The sequence below is a fragment of the Procambarus clarkii genome, chromosome 23 (genome assembly GCF_040958095.1).
Source record: "Procambarus clarkii isolate CNS0578487 chromosome 23, FALCON_Pclarkii_2.0, whole genome shotgun sequence".
NCBI lineage: Eukaryota > Metazoa > Arthropoda > Malacostraca > Decapoda > Cambaridae > Procambarus > Procambarus clarkii.
Window position 1 is genome coordinate 33751522 of NC_091172.1, and position 4886 is coordinate 33756407.

The following is a 4886-nucleotide window of genomic DNA, read 5'->3' on the forward strand; positions in this document are numbered from 1 at the left end:
CTCAAACAAATTTTAAAAAAACACGCAAGTGACTTATTGATCCTGTTTTTTTTTTTTTAATTTGAGATTAAAGCAGAATTGGTTTCCAAGCAGATGATGAATCACAATGTAGCTGAAGATACGATCAATCCACACTTCAGAAAATGAAGGAACGACAACGTTTTGGTCCGTCTTGGACCATCATAAAGTTATGTGCGAGTGACTCACACACACGATTTGATAACGGTCCGGGATGGACCGAAACATTGCCGTTCCTTCATCTTCTTATGTGTGGTTTATTCATCATTTGTATTATAATAACAAGTATTTGTGTATAAGTTTGACGGTGTTCTCTTCATGTATTTTCCCCTCGAGGGTGCTGGCTTACCGAGATGAAGGGACTCTTGTGCACCACCCTCAGGTTGATGGTTGGTGACCTGTGCTCCCATCCTCTGCCTGCTGTGATTGTGCACAAGCAAGACATGCCCATGTGGCTTTGCCATCAATGTGTTCACTGTGCATGGATATTTATATATTCCCCCTTGTTCTTTCATCTGGTTGTTGATTCTCCCCAGCAACTGCAGCCCCTAAGGGGTACCACACTTACCACTGCCACTAAGGGGCAGGGAACAGGAGTAAAACGGGAGGTTCAATGTGCCCAACCTGAATCATTTGGCTCATCTGGCTAGCTCACTTGGCTACATATTAGGTCAAGTGGGTATTTGAGGTTTGTACTTCTGTTGGTCCCTTCAATGGTAACCGTGCAAATACTCTCCTTACCTCTGAGGTTAGCCATGTGTTTGTACCTCCCCTTGTTGAGCTCTGTGGTGGGTGAGATGCATGGCAGTGATGTCCAGTTTTGCTTATTTTGCATCTCTATACAGCCTATCTCCTCGGGTTCATGGGGTGAGTGACCAGGACCGCGAGTTTGACTGATGGAAGATCAAGCTCCATGGGTGTGGAGGGTCCAGACCCAACTTTGTCTTCGGTAAACCTCTACACTCCTCAGCCACTTCCTTTGCAGGGTCAATCCCCAACTTCCCAGAGGTGAGTACCTCATGACCTGGAATGAGGCACTCCAGGTCATGAGTATAAACACCCAAAGCCTTCATTGCTTTGAAGTTTTTACTCTACAACTTAAGGTGGTCAAATCAACAGGCAGTTTTTTTTTTATCTGTAGCAGATTTAAAATAGTTGGGTTTTGTTAGGTTCACAGCTATTTTGGAGTTACCTTGAATAAATTTGAAGTTACCACCCGTAACAAGGACATTTGTACTTGTCTCTTTTCCTGAAAAGGAATTCCTTATTTGGGTTTCTAACCATTTATTTATTCCATAATCTATAACCAATGGATGTTTCTTATCTCCAGTCAATTTAAGTCAGTAGTTTTGCTGGGTTCCCAGCCATGTTGGCGTCTCTTTAAATGAGCGTGCAGATGCTGCCGCTAAGGAAGCTATCCACACTTGTCCCATCTCTTGTAAAGGTATTCCTTATTCCGACTTTTACCCAGTTATTCATTCCTCCATCCTTGACCGTTGGCAGGGTTGTTGCTCTTCTGTTGCTGGTAACAAACTGCGTACTCTTAAGAGTAGTGTGTCTTCATGGCCATCCTAGCTCCTACCACCATAACCGGTGATGGGAAATGGCTCTGGCAAGGTTATGTATTGGCCATACACGTTTAACTCACAATCACTTAATGGAGCACTGCCCTGCTCCTTATTGTCCAAATTGCATTGTACCTCTTACGGTCGTGCACATTCTTGTTGATATGTCATGACTTCCAGGACGAGCGTGTGCCTTGCTTTCCGACCGTCTCTCACGGTTAACTGTCCCTCGATAGACTTTTTGGTGAATCGGATACTTTTGATATCGTTCGCCTTATGCATTTCTGTTCTCGTGTTAGCATCCTTGGTGATAATTAGCGCCCTCTAATTAATCAGCACATTTGGTGGTGCTACACAGCCTTCCTGGTTTGGTGCCTTCCTTTGATAATTACTTACTTTGTCATGTACCTCCTTGTAGAATGTCCTGATTTTTAGGAGCGAATGTGCCTCCGTGTTCCCTTTCCCTTGATAGGATCTTTGATGACCTGATACCTTTGATGTTGCTTGCCTTATGTATTTTTGTTCTCGTATTGGTATCCTGAGTGATATTTAGTGCCTTTTGAATATTAAATGACAGTCATCCTGGTATTAAATGACATAGTCATCCTGGCTGACATCTTTTGATAGCCAGGAGTCGGGCCTGGTCAAAGATCAAGCTATGGTAATTATCATTAAGTCACTGCACATCCTCTCATGTGTACTTTATATATATAAAACGCTGAACTGTAATGCCAATCCTGACCTTAAATGCTTCTTAAATGGTTGTAACAGATCCCATGAGCACCACACCAGAAACAAATACCTATTTGATATTCCAAGAGTACGACTTAGTCAAACTAGAAATGTTTTACAAATCAAGGGACCCAGAATGTGGAATGACCTTCCCAATCATGTTAAAGACTGTACCTCTCCCAACCAGTTTAAGATAAAAGCTAAGTACCACCTAATTTACTCGATGTAACCTACTTCACCCCTAAATGTCAACCCATGTCTACGATTTTAAACAATGCTGTTTGTTGACCAAATTGTATTTTGCTTTTTTTCTGCCATGTTCCCCCCCCCCTTTTTAATTTTTTCTGATTTTTTCTCAACACAATTTATACTTTAATCTAAGTTAGTATTAAGTTTTAGTCTTAGTGTTTTTCCTACCCGAAACGCTTTGCGTAATAGTGGCTTTAGGCATTGTATGTACTAGCTCTATCTATAAATCCACCAACTTTTGTATTTCACCTAGTATGTATGTACTTTACCTGAATAAATATTTGTATTTGTATTTTTTGTATTTTGTTTGAGGTAAACAGAACGATGCCGGCGCCACGCGGCCTCAGTATCAACACCCACCGCTCAACCAAGGTAGGCCAAGCTCTCTTCTGATTTGCAAACTTTAATCATTGACTTTGATGGCGAAGATGAGAGTATTTTCGGAAATAGCAGGGCACAAAGTATCCTATATAATGTCATTCCCAATAAATTTGGGATCAATGTGCACGACATCAGACCAAATAAACTAAAGAACTGATCGCATATTTTATATATATATATATATATATATATATATATATATATATATATATATATATATATATATCGCCAAACAAAAGCTGAACTGGCAACTCTACTCAACAGCCACACCACTCAAAACACAAAAACAAAAATAATATATAAAATAAAAAAATATATGTGAGACTAAAACAAAGTGTAAAACTCAAGAAACACGTAAAAACGTAAAAAACTTGTACTCAAGGAGTTCACTGTGATGTGAACGATGCCTACCTTACCCCTAAATGTCTACCCATGTCTTTCTATTTTTAAATAATGCTGTTTGTTGACCTATTTGTATATTGGCTATTTTCTACCATGTTTCCCCCTTTTTTATCTTTTATTTTTTTTCTTTCAACGCAATTTATACTTTAAGCTCAATTACTATTAAGTTTTAGTCTAAGTGTTTTTCCCCACCTCACCTTGCCCAAAACGCTATGCGTACTACTGTCTTTAGGTATTGTATGTACTAGCTCTATCTATAAATCCAACATGGTTTGTAACTAATCCTGTATGTGTGTACTTTTACCGGAATAAGCTTTTGATTTGATTTGATGTGTAAACAGGACCCACCTCAACGTGTGTTGAACAAATCTTAATAATCATCACTTTCGCACTCTCGTGGCGCTTAAACGTGCTACCAATTTTTTTCCGGAGTCATCTCTCGTAACACATGTACAAGTCCAACAATAAAATATTTGTATAAAATTCATTTTTTGTTCAATCGACTTTAGAATAGTTTCAAAATGAACGCCTTTAAATTGTGCACAATTTGATACCAAAATGAAAGATGTAACACGGAACTTGATGCCAGAACACTTGAAAGATTATAAATACGTTTTTGGTCAAAATTTTAAAATATTTGTTAAAATTCTATTTATTGCACTATTATTATTGGACTAGTTTTAAAATGTTTGGCCTTTACATTGCGAATAATTTGATACCAAAATGAAAGATGTAACACAAAAATTTGTCAGAACACTGGAAAGATATAAATAATTTTGTGATGATGAGCATCCAAAATTAAAATATTTGTTAAAATTCTATTTATTGTGCTATTATTATGGGACTAGTTTTAAAATACGTGCCTTTATATTGCAAACAATTTGATACCAAAATGAAAAACGTAACATGAAAATTGAAGTTATCAAAGTGAATGAGTACACACATTAGGCTGCGGTGTGCAAATTGGTACTCGTTCCTGGGTAACTTAATTAGGCTTTGCTGCGGGAAGTTCTTCACCGATTGCTTTAAAATTTTTACACAACATTCCATTCACATCCAAGCGGGTTTTTATATACATACTGTATAGATGTCATGTCTGTGACAGGAAAAAAAACATTTTTTTTTTGTAAAACTGTTTTTCATGTGAGGGAAATCATCGAAACCTCTTTACCAATTGCTCTGAAATTTTGACGCAAAGTTGCATTCGAATAGGTGCATGTTTTTATATACCTACTATATACATGCCTCATCTGTGACAGGAAAAACATGCTTTTTTTGAAAAACGGTGCCATCTGTTGGACGTAAGAGCAACACATGCTGTAATCTCCGAAAGTTCTTCACTGATTGCTTTGAAATTTTGACACGTAGTTCCATTCGAATACGTGGGTGATTTCATATAACTACTAAATAGATGCCACACCTGTGACAGGTAAAAATATGTTTTTTTTTAAATGCAGTGCTATCTGTTGCACATAAGAGCAACATACACTATACTAAATATGTTATGATTCCATTTCAATGTTTCCTAGGGCATTGATA